The sequence below is a fragment of the Myxocyprinus asiaticus genome, chromosome 18 (genome assembly GCF_019703515.2).
Source record: "Myxocyprinus asiaticus isolate MX2 ecotype Aquarium Trade chromosome 18, UBuf_Myxa_2, whole genome shotgun sequence".
In the NCBI taxonomy this organism is placed as follows: Eukaryota; Metazoa; Chordata; class Actinopteri; order Cypriniformes; family Catostomidae; genus Myxocyprinus; species Myxocyprinus asiaticus.
Window position 1 is genome coordinate 21,381,050 of NC_059361.1, and position 12,213 is coordinate 21,393,262.

At 36.5% G+C, this 12,213-nt stretch overlaps 1 pseudogene; it reads left to right on the forward strand.

Annotated features, from left to right (window-relative positions):
• Positions 1-567: 567 nt before the first annotated feature.
• The window catches only part of LOC127456199 (uncharacterized), a 31,810-nt pseudogene continuing 20,164 nt past the window's right edge, over positions 568-12,213 (forward strand).

The window sequence follows — 12,213 nt, forward strand, 5'->3', positions numbered from 1 at the left end:
TGAGAAATAGATCAATATTTTAAGTCTTTTTTACTATAAATTATCCTCCCTGCCCAGTAGGCGATATGCACAAATAATATAAATTGGTAAAAACAAAGGAAGAATGTGAAAGTGAAAGTGGAGATTGATAGTAAAAACAGAGCAGAAATATTCTTCTAAAAATCTGTGTTCAGCAGAAGAAACAAAGTCATACACATATGAGATGGCATAAGGGTGAGTAGATGATGAGAGATTTTTCATTTTTAATACTTTAATACAGATAGCATTTTATATATTGCATTATTCTTAGTTGTAGCAGCCAACTTAGTGGCCTGCAGAGGACTGGACCGTCTGGAAGAGAAGGTACCGCCCTGCAGTTTCCACCAGAAGAGGTAGCCTAATGTAGATTTTGGTTGGCCTATTCTAATGATGATGATGACATAAAGAAAATATTAACAAGTTTTTCAAAACTGCTTCCTGAATACCACTCTCTAAGTTGGTTGCTGGATTGGTTTGGTTAATGTGCATTTGATATTAAAAATGCTCAAGTGGTTTCCCAAAGCAACTTTTTCTGCTCTTTGACCCCCCTAACAGTTGGTAGCAAGCATCAAGGAAGTGGTATCTTCAACTGTGGAAACTGCCAAAGATGGCATCGCCACTCCCATCAAACACACCTCAAACTCTGTGTTAAGCATGGCATCTAGAGGGTACAGCAGAGTAAGAATGCCTAAAGTGTCAGCATGCAGTGTGTCCCTAACAGCAAGCCTGACTGCCTGGCCGAGCAGAGAGCTGACAGGGCTCTGACTCTGACAAAGTGCCTGGTTGACTACATCCTTCCTGCATCCTCTGAGACAGGTAATCATGCTTTTCCTACATTCTGTAGCAGATTTTTATCAGAAAAGTCGAGATTTTGAAGAGTTGTTATGGAGTGCTTGGTATTTTTGGTTCTGTAAAAAATCTTGTGTTTTTACGCACAAGTTTGGAACAACATGAGGGTGAGTAAATGATCAGAATGTTTATATTTGGGTGAACTGGTCCTTTAATGTGGCTCCAGCAAAATGCGTCATGTGTTTTTAAAGCTGGGCACTAGATGTCGCTGTATCGTCATTGTTAAAGTGATGAAGTCTGGAAATGTGACATTTCTGTTAGAAGAGTTCAGATGGGTAAAATTTGACTGCATTGCTTTCATTTATTTATATTTTTATTGTTGAATAATGACTAGTTAATTTAGACTCTCCAATCAGCAATTTTATGCATTCTGTCAAATGTAAACATAGTCTTTGTCCTCCTACTTTCATGACAACCACATTTATAGAATTATGTGTTTTGAATTGCATTGTTGTAGTTCATGAAAATTTGATAATGCGAGGAAAAAGCCATGGATAAAGTTATTACGGAGCTCTGGATTGAATAAATGTTGATCTAGTGAGTCATGGCCATCTCCTGGAAGAACAATAGTAGCCTTGTTACCTCATTGCTTTCTGTTTATTTTATTGTTTCAGTTTTAAGTATACACTGTAGATCTGTTCCTCTCAGAGATGTGTCCACTGACATGTATTCAAACTTGCGTCATTCACACTTCTGAATTTCATCATTTGTTAATGGATTGTTTAAACAGGATGTTGTTATCACCTTTGTTTATTTAGTAGTCCTCCCTCTCTTCCTGTCTGTCTTTCTCTTATATTTTACTGCTGACTAAATGTAGACCTCCATGCCTAACAAAACTGAATTATTCAGACTTTGACTGCTCTTTTTGTGTGTGTGGATAGAACATGTTTTCCCAAAGGAATAGTCTCATTTACACACCCTCTTTGTTCCAAATCCATATGACTTTCTTTCTTTCTGCAGAACACAAAAGGAGATAATTTAATGATAATTTAACTAAGACATGTTGGCTCAATTGAATAAAATGGCTTTTGACATTGACTCACTTTAATGCTTAATAAAGCATCAAAAAGTGTCATATAAGTAGTCTGTTAATCATATTCAAGTCTTCTAAAGGAATATGATCACTTTGTATGATGAACAGACAATAATTTAAGTTGTTTTACACTATCAAATCAAACAAAATCATTGATAAAATATGTGAACAGCAGTGAATCCAATATGGCAGTGACATTGATAAGATCAAACCTCATTGGTTTTTGTGTGACTCGTGACTAAAATGTCATGACGTCATAAAAAAAATTTACATTTTCATTTTTGAGTAAAGTATTCCTTTAAATCTTGAGGCTAAGGGATAATGCTGGCCCCTTGTGTTGTGTTTCACAGTGTTTTGTGTCTAATAAGAGGACAATACCTCTGGTTGACTAAGGACACAGTCAAGAGTTACATGACCTGTGCTCCTGACCTGTTTAGCTTCTGCACTCAATGCAAAGGGTACAGTGCATTGTGGTATTTCGTTGTTTGTTGTTGTTTGATGATATGTTAAAAAAGGAATAGTCTGCCTAAAAATGAAAATTCCTTGATCATTTATTCACCCTCATATTGTTTCAAACCAGTGTGATATTCTTTCTTATGTGGAAACCATTCCTTTAAAGGGATAATTCACCAAAAAATTGTATCATTTACTCACCCTCATGCCATCCCAGATGTGTATGACATTCTTTCTACTGCAGAACACAAAGATTTTTAGAAGAATATCTCAGCTCTATTGGTCCACACAATGCAAGTGAATGGTGGCCAGAACTTTGAAGGTCCATAAAGCATATAAAGGCAACACAAAAGTAACCCATAAGACTCCAGTGGTTAAATCCATATCTTCAGAAACGATATGATAGGTGTGGGTGAGAAACAGGTCAATATCTAAGTCAATTTTCACTTTAAATCTACATTAAAATGCGAGAGGACCGAGTTCTTCTTCTTGTGTTTTTGCCGATTCACATTCTTTGTGCATATTGCCATCTACTGGGCAGGGAAAAGACAGAAATAAAAGGGATGGATAAAGCAAAGGAAAATAATAAATAAATCATATTTGCACAACAGCCCAGTTGGTGGCGATATGCATGAAGAATGTGAATCAGCAAAAAACACAAGAAGAAATCTCATTAACATTGGTCTGTTTCTCACCCACACTTTTCATATAGTTTCTGAAGATATTAATTTAACCACTGGAGTCTTATGGATTACTTTATGCTGCTTTTATGTGCTTTTTGAGAAATTGAGAAATTTTTCGGTTTTGGGTGAACTATCCCTTAAACTTACTTAGACACTTTGCTGCTTAGAAGCGATGATTCCTTAGAAATAAAAGTTCATAAGATCTCAGCATTTCCTCTTTGGTTGATCCTTTGTTTTTCCATGAGTCTGAAAGTGTGTCGCCGGGGGTAATTCCTTCTTCACGTGGCCCTAAAAAAGCAGCACGTTGCTAGTTATTTCTATCCCAATAAATTCTTTTCTATTGCTATGTTTAATGGTACATTCAGCAGAGAAAATCTATTTAGTGTGTGTTTTGTCTGGCGTTGCAAATTGAATTGAAAATCATTTAATGCTGGATATTGAGCAAGAAGACCTGAATGCTTCTGTAGCCCAGAGCTTAGTGGCCCTTGTGTGTCATTATTACATCAGAGTGTATGTTATGTTTATACACAGTGGAAAAGAGGAAGTGCTTCCTGAAAAATGTGTCCTTTTGGCCTCCATTTAGATAATCTGTAGCATTGTCCAGAAGATACAAAGCTGAAAATATCTCCTTCTCACTTCCGGCATCTCTTTGTTTATGTAATTTCCTAGCCTGCACAAATTAATTTTCCCCACTTTATGTCAAAGAGGCAAAGAGAACACACATTGTGATACATTTCATAACGATGATGTTAAAGGTTCAGTCATTGTTTTTTCTAATTGTTAAACTTTTAAACTGAAAGAAATAGTATGATAGTAGTTTTTGAAGAGCAGTTGTTTAAAATTTTGTGCACCTACAGATTTAGAGAAAAGGTGGCTTTATTTTACAGTACATGGTGCTAGGTGCATATTCATGAGTGCCACCATGTTGAGATAATATGACCAGCTGAATATTACTCGCTTTATATCAATAAACTTCTATAATTAAATGCTTTAAGTCTTGGAATAAATTAATCATGACTGACTGCGAATAGTGTGTTTTTATAATGACATTAGTAACTTGAGAATTTTGTTTTTGCGTGATGCTGCTAAAGACTAATGCGGTGATCGTGGCAGTAGAAAGCCTATTCTGGTTGAATACCAACTGTATGCCGCTGACTGGCAGTGAACATAAAAAGAAATTTGACTGAAAGCACCTTTAAATTAATATTTCATTAAAAATGTAAATTCTTACTCACCCTAAAATCAGTTCAACCCTGTATGACTGACTTGTGTTGGACACAAAAGGGAAATTTCTGAAGAATATTCTGTCCAATTTTGCTGTCAAGCTCCAAAATGACAATAAAGCACCATAAAAGTGGTCCATATGACTCCAATATTCCTGACATAAAGCTTTTATATGGCTTCAGAATTCTTGGAATGTAGTTGTGTGGACTAAATATATGATGCATTATAGAGCTTTTTTTTATTTTATTTTTTTTTTATTTTGGAGCTTGACAGACCCAGTTCCCATTTATTATATGGAAAATAGCAGCCAGGATATTCTCCAAAAATTCACCATTCATCTTCCATGGAAAAGAGAAAGTCATGCAGCTTTGGAACATGAGGGTAAGTAAATAATGACAGAATGTTCATTTTTGGGTAAACTATTATTTTAATCAAGCCTTTTTAAAATATCATTTACATTAACTATTCTGTCTGTCCTATTTATGTCCTTTTGTAACTATTTTAATGAAACTGCATGAAATACATTTTAACCACTCTGTGACCCTTTCACATTCATCCATCATCACAGAGAGAGAGCAAATGAAGATGTGTGTTTTTGGACCGCTATAAGAGAGTGTGAAGCAGTTGAAATGCCTCCCTTCCGCTCTTTATGTGCTCACATAAGCAGTAACAGTTTTTTTTTTTTTTTCTTTTAAGAAGATGATGGGAGAGTAGGAGAGCAGGAGCCTGATGTTGGAGCCTCTGGCCCAAAGCCCAGCCTCAGCAGGCTGGGAGCACTGCCTGCACCGTCTATAGACGTGCTTTTGAGAAGACAGCTGCACAGCTCCAACGCACTAAAAGTCAAGGTCAGGAACTGGTCACACGCATCCCTGGCATGACTCCCCTGGTAAGCAGCAATCAATATTCATGTTTTAGTTTGTCCATGCAATTTTGTGCCAGATTAGCCCATTCAGTTCAACTCTTCACAAAACCCACAGAGAATTAGGGCTCATCAGTGTTCCTCTAAAATGTGCGCATCCACATCCATCCGCATATCCACTGATTTTCGTATGGAACTTTAGTATTCGAGAACTGTACACAGATTTCAAGTTAATAGCGGCACCAAACCGTTTTTCCTGTCTTGTTCAGCAAGAGATAAAATTAGAGGGAACATTGGTTACATGCATACCAATCGTTCAGTTTATACATTCAGTTCAACACAAAGCTATGTATCCACACCCTACCAAGCCAGCTGAACCAAACTGGAAGCTCAGTAACTCGGCACATGACATAACCCAGCAGAGCCACACAGGCCAGCTCGCCATGACAACAAACCCCCGGTTATACATACAGTTGTATAGACTGATCAAACCACAGTTGCTACAGTAACACCCAAATTAAAAACCACAAGATTATGCAGTAAGTATGCAGTAAAGTCCAACTGTAAGTAAAGAGTGGGTTATTGCCATACCTCTCCTCCTGAGCCTCTCAATGACATTACGTGTGTTATGATACAATGCCAACAGTTTAGTTTAAACTCAAGTGAGACTGTAAATAAAAAAACACAGGCACACATTAGGTCTGTATTCATTTTACATTGTCAAATGTGCACAGCAGAAAAATTAAAATGAAGGTTAAACAGCAATAACTGTGAACTGACTCCCAATTGTTTGCATAGCCTAAGTTAAGTATTCACTGTCCCGTGCCATTGATATTGACGCTGTCCTATGTTGGGGCAAAGTAAATGTCATTGGCTAAAGTTTTTTTTACATTTAATGTTGGAGCATGGAACACAGACTGTATAAATACAAGACCCTAGCTGGTACAGAGTGTGCAGTACACCCTGTAGTTTGTGATGTTCGGTTTAAGATAGTCTAAATTAGTCTTTGTTGTGCAGTTGCCCTGGTTAAAGAAATAGTGAAGATTTCATAGGTTTATATAACAACTAAATGAAACTTCACGGTAACATGTTACATTACAGTGTCCATATTGCAAACATGTAACATGTCACTTATACAATAGTAATAATAGTAACAATGTATTTACAAGGAGCTTCACAAAATAATTACATTTTAAAGGTGCAGTGCATAAAATCTGCGGCATTAGCAGCACCGAGTGAAAAGCAATCTGTTTGTTTAAGCAGAGATAACACTGCATGAATTTGGGGCGGGACAACTTGTTTGTGTGAATAAAAGATGGGGAGTGTTTGAAATTTGTTTGAAAACAATTTTTGTAATTCTGTTTTGTGCCGCTTGTGGTGCAGAAATTGCACACTTACATGAACACTGTAAAATATTTTTATTTTTATTATGTACAATTATTTTTTCTATAGAGTTCAGAAAAAAATATTTATAAATACAGATAAAAATACATCTGATATCTGTGGTTTTGTGTTTGGAGGTTGATTATACTAAGAGGAGTATGAAGACCATAGGAGGTATAGTACTGGGACTCCCAAGCTCTCTGTCTGCGTTTCAGAAAGATGGTCAGCAGCACATTCCTCGGAGAGAAATTACAAATAATGAGTCTGAGGAGCTCACCCATTTGAGGATCTCTAATTCGGTTATTTTAAGACTTTAGTAAATAATAACAAATGACATAAAAAAGCTAAAAATACAGGTAACACTTTACAATAAGGTTCCATTCGTTAACATTAGTTGATGCATTAGGTATCATGAACTAACAAAGAACAATATATGTTTTTACAGCATTTATTAATCTTTGTTAATGTTAGTTAATACAAATACAATTGTTCATTGTTAGTTCATAGTGCATTAACAAATGTTAACATATACAACTTTTGATTTAAAAAAATATATTAGTATATGTTGAAATTAACAATAACCAAGATTAATAAATGCTGTAAAAGTATTGTTCATTCTTAGTTCATGTTAACTAATGTTAAAGGTGCAGTATGTAAGATTATAAAATGTATACAGTTGAAGTCAGAAGTTTACATACACTTAGGCTGAAATCATTAAAACTCATTTGTTTAACCACTCCACAGATTTAATATTAGCAAGTCATTTAGGACATCTACTTTGTGCAAGACACAAGTAATTTTTCCAACAATTTAAAACCCTTGTTATTAATGACACCTGTGGCCGTTATGTGAACTGCAGCCAGCTACCTGTTGCTCGTGCTCATGCTCGTGCACACACTCCATAGCAGAGCATGTGAGCGGAGCGATCGCGGAGCATTTAGCGGAGCGGTGATAATTTCACCTGAGCAAATAGTGCCTTTTTGAAGATTCCGCTCCGCTCTCTCAGGCCGCTCAGTGCTGCTCTCTCAACCCAGAATGCACTTCGTGATATGCTGGTTTGGGAATCTGCTAAATAAGTAATAGGCCTAAGGTTATGGAGCTCTAACATTGTTTTAGTGAAGTTGCAAACCTTATAACCTCAATAAATGCAAAGTATTAATCAAAGCTAAGAACGTAGAAATCGAAAGGAAGTGTGGAGAGAAGGTGAGAATTAGCAAATATTCCTTTTGGAATCGTACGCGTCACATTGCCAGAAAGCACGAGTATGTGCTACGCGATGTAGTGCAGCAAAAGGTGAGCTAGTAGGCTACACTACTGTTCGATAATAAATTAATAGACAAGTAATGTATCTTGTTGTTTTTGCCATCATGTTAGTGCAGCTGCCAGCTAGATGCAAGCCCGGTTCTGCCTCAATTGAATATGTAAGCTTAATAATACTGTATATTGGCAAAGCATTTTGCCTTGAATCCCAGCTTACACACACAAAACCAATAAACATATATGATCTTGCAGATCAGTGTGTTCTAATTTGCAGGCAGAGCATTCTGTTTTCATGCCTCTATTGTACAATTGAGCATTTGATTAGTAAAGATTTCCGCTCTCGCATAGAGAATTTCATAGCGGAATTATCTCACTTAATCTACCAGCTTTTGATATCTGCTTTGGGATAAAGTGGCTCATAACTGCTGGTCAGTTTCCCAAAGCCAAATCCACACCTTAATGAGAAGTGAAACATAAAAAAATTATTCTAGATTAGTGGTTGCAGATAACATCTTCGACATCGCTTGCTGCATTCATGCGCAGAGAAAAAATCTATTAATGACTGTAAACTTTTCTTAATCGAAGGCAGTGTAATTTGTGAATTAAATCATTTTTATTTGTTTTAGGATCATTAAACCTGATTTCATCTAATATATATATATATTGGACAAAATCTCACTTTATGTAGGACAAATATTTTTTATTTGTTAAATCCATGGTTAAACCTTGCTGTACATATAATGTACAACACATGATCGTTTGATGCATATAAAGTCCAGATTCAATTTATAATGCTTTAAAAATATCAAGGAAAACAAAGGGGGCACATGGTATCTACTAATATAATAATTATTATATAAATATCCACAGTCCTTTAGATTGCATATGATTCGTACATATAAAATTGTAGGGAATATTAATAAAGCAACAACACTGAAAAAGAGATAAACATTATCTGCTGTTTTCTGGATAACTTAATAAACCCTTTAAAACTGAACACAAAATTAGGATGAGAAATTGCTCATTTTAATTTACAGACACAAAGTCTGATAGCATTAAATCAGAAACATATTAATGTATCAAATCTAGAGTACAATCATGAATTTCACTTTTACCTGCAATATTTTTCCTGGTATCAGTCCATGTTTTCATTATTGCCATAAAGGACTCAAACAAACTTAAAGTTGAAAAGATTGTGGTTTTCTGGGTCGGTTGTATCACTCGGGTCCAGTTTAAACTGAAAATCGCAAATTTGCACGTATGCGAGTTTCTGTGCCAACACACATATATTTTATCAATTGTAGATGCATGTTTGATGACTTAAATAAAGGTAATTTAGAACTGACATTTTTTAAGGCATTATTTGAAGATGAAGATGACATATACGCTAACAGAGAAATATTTGACTGATTACAAATGATAAGGAAGGCCTGGTTGACCCGATTATCTAACAGCAGTTGTAAACCAGTCCAAAATAAACAGTGAGATTTTATATACTAAAACATAACAATACAGTCACATAATTTCAGATGTGTACATTAATAATCATTTGATAATTTAATAAATGTTGGCCTATACTCTATATATTTCACCCAGAGGGGCACCTCAGCCCATGTGGGCAAAGGGGCAGTTGCTTGGGCCACTGTAGCTACCCCCTGTGTGCGTGTTTGGAACCAAGTATACTACAGAGAAATTTCATGTCCGAGTGGGATTTGAGCGAACACTTTTTTACCGGTGAGCGGTACTTGAGCGGAGCGTCTGCTTGGGCCGTGAGTGGCTGAGCGGAGCGCACGTGCATGGAGCGGGTTATTGAGCTTCGCTCACATGCTCTGCTCCATAGAGACGAGAGCATCGACCAAAACAATGACGTAACGTACAAAGAGACAATGTGATTCACCGGCATCATGCTGACAGATGAGGTAGCATAATTAAAATTACACAGTTATGATTGTTTTACTACAAACTTTGAGACTGTATATTATATTTGACTCTCCAGTGCTGGAACAGAGCTAAAACAATGTGTGGATATAGGTCTGACTATGCAAGACTATAGTTTGAAGTAATCACTTTTCTTTGCATGATACATTGACTGCATTTATACGATAGCCTATGTTGGCATTAGCTAGCTAGCCAGCTTTATCAATAGCTGTTAGCTAAATTTGGTGGATGATGACAGTAGCTGTTTATAAAATAGACAGCACATTATAAATATGCTGACACAATTCAGTATTGATGTGATTCCATCACAACTGTCATTTTGATATATCGATGCGCTATTGTTTTATAATAACAGAATGTATATATTTTCTGTATAACCAAGTTACGTTACACTAATGAATGGATCTTTTTGCATTATCTTGAAAATTTTCTAGCATTCATTCCATGTGTTATTGTAGTTTATCTAAAATTACACAGATCAGTCCTTATGGCACTATATTTCACATGCCTTGCAGTTATGTAAGCTTACCTGTCTGTGGCAGCGGGGGCGTGGTCAAGCATCTCTCCGGAGAGAGAGAGGTAAGGGTGCTTACACCTGAGCTAAATTATGTCTAAAACCTGTCTCTAATTTCAGTGAGCACGGGGAGAGCGGCATAAGAGAGCCACACAGCCAGTAGACGAGAAAGAGAGATTGGCACAAGGAAGGCCACGGCGTCATATGTTGTTATTGTAGATGAAGTGAGACTATCTAAATAACTATTTGTTTGTGAAACTGTGTGGAACTGTAGACGACAGAGTGCTCAATTAAACGCCTACCTGAACCAGGAAACCTTGCTTCTTGCCTCCTCCTTCCACTGAGAAGTGTGATACTGTCCAATAAGAAGAACGTCAGTTTGATCCCCAAAACCAAACGAAGGTCCCTCCAGGAATCAAATGCCCTGCTGATGTTCACTCTAGTTTTCGCTCAACCACGATTATGTTCCCGCTTAGCCAGATGGGATTCAGTAGATAAATGTTTGTTTGTGTAGGAGTTGGTGTTATGCTGGGAGCTGTACTTTTGCTGGATTCCATCTCTAAGATAACGTTACCTAGTGTTGCAGTTTGTTGTCACTGTTGAATAGCAGAAGAGAAGCACTGAGGCAAGGCACTCAGGAGCGCGTATAAACGTCACATCCTTTGGATTTTCCCGGCAAAAGCGACCCGCTCCCTTCGCATGAAAATCAGTCTACAGGCTTTAATAGGCAACCTAGGAAGTCTGGGAAGGACTCATTTTTTAAGTTGCGTTACAAACCGTTCACACATTGGCCAAAAAATGTGAATATTACATGAGAATTATTATATATTGCTCCTTTAACAAATGGAACCACATTGTAAAGTTTTTACCAAAATACATGCCGTTTGAGTTTTACTTCTTAATTACTACTTTTACTTTTTAACTAGTTTCTTGGCAGTTTATTTATGTACAATAATTTACAGTTATACAACAAATGTTCATACCTCCCAATAAGCCTTTAGAATTTGTTTTGCCTCTCCCTGTGAAATACCTTTTAAAGATTTCCTAAATTAACCTAAAAGATTGTTTGAATATTTATTTCTAGAAACCATTCTTAGCTTTCATCACACATTCCATGGGACTACCTCCACAGGACTCTTATTTAGAATAATAGAGAAGAGATTTTTACGTTTTATTTCACAACACATGTTGTTAGCAGTCCGGGCAAGAAGCCCAGTCTGAGGAAAACCTAATAGATTTACATTTTGCATATCAGTGTGTAGCATGCAGTAGTATATTAGTCTTACTACAATGAGGAGTGTAGTACAGGGACATCCATATAAGCATCTCAAAGAAAAATGTTGTAATGATCTTAGTTTGCTATTATTGCTCTATTTTGCATTGCCCTAAAACACTAATACTAAATTGGTGTCCCGCTAACTAAGGCTATAAGCTTCATTTGCTGTAAGACATTTGTAGATGTTGGAGAATCAGAATCAGGTGTTGGTAAGCATGGTAAACCTTTGACTGCTATGGAGTTGTTTCAAGTCAGCTAGTGAATGTTTTGGCCCTGTTACATATACAGTGCATTCAGAAAGTATTCAGACCCCTTGATTTATTTTCACATTTTATGTTGCAGCCTTGTGCTAAAATGCTTTAAATTATTATTTTTTTCACATCAATCTAAACTTCATACCCCATAATGACAAAGCAAAAAACCGATTGTTGATAACTTTGCAAATTTATAAAAAAATATATATATATATCACATTGACATAAGTATTCAAATCCTTAACTCAGTACTTAGTTGAAGCACCTTTGGCAGCAATTACAGCATCAAGTATATTTGGGTATGATGCGACAAGTTTTGCACACCTGGATTTGGGGATTTTCTTCCATCTCTGCAGATCCTCTCAAGCTCTGTCAGGTTGGATGGGGACTGTCGGTGGACAGCCATTTTCAGGTCTCTCCAGAGATGTTTGATTGGGTTCAAGTCTGGGCTTTGGCTGGGCCACTCAAG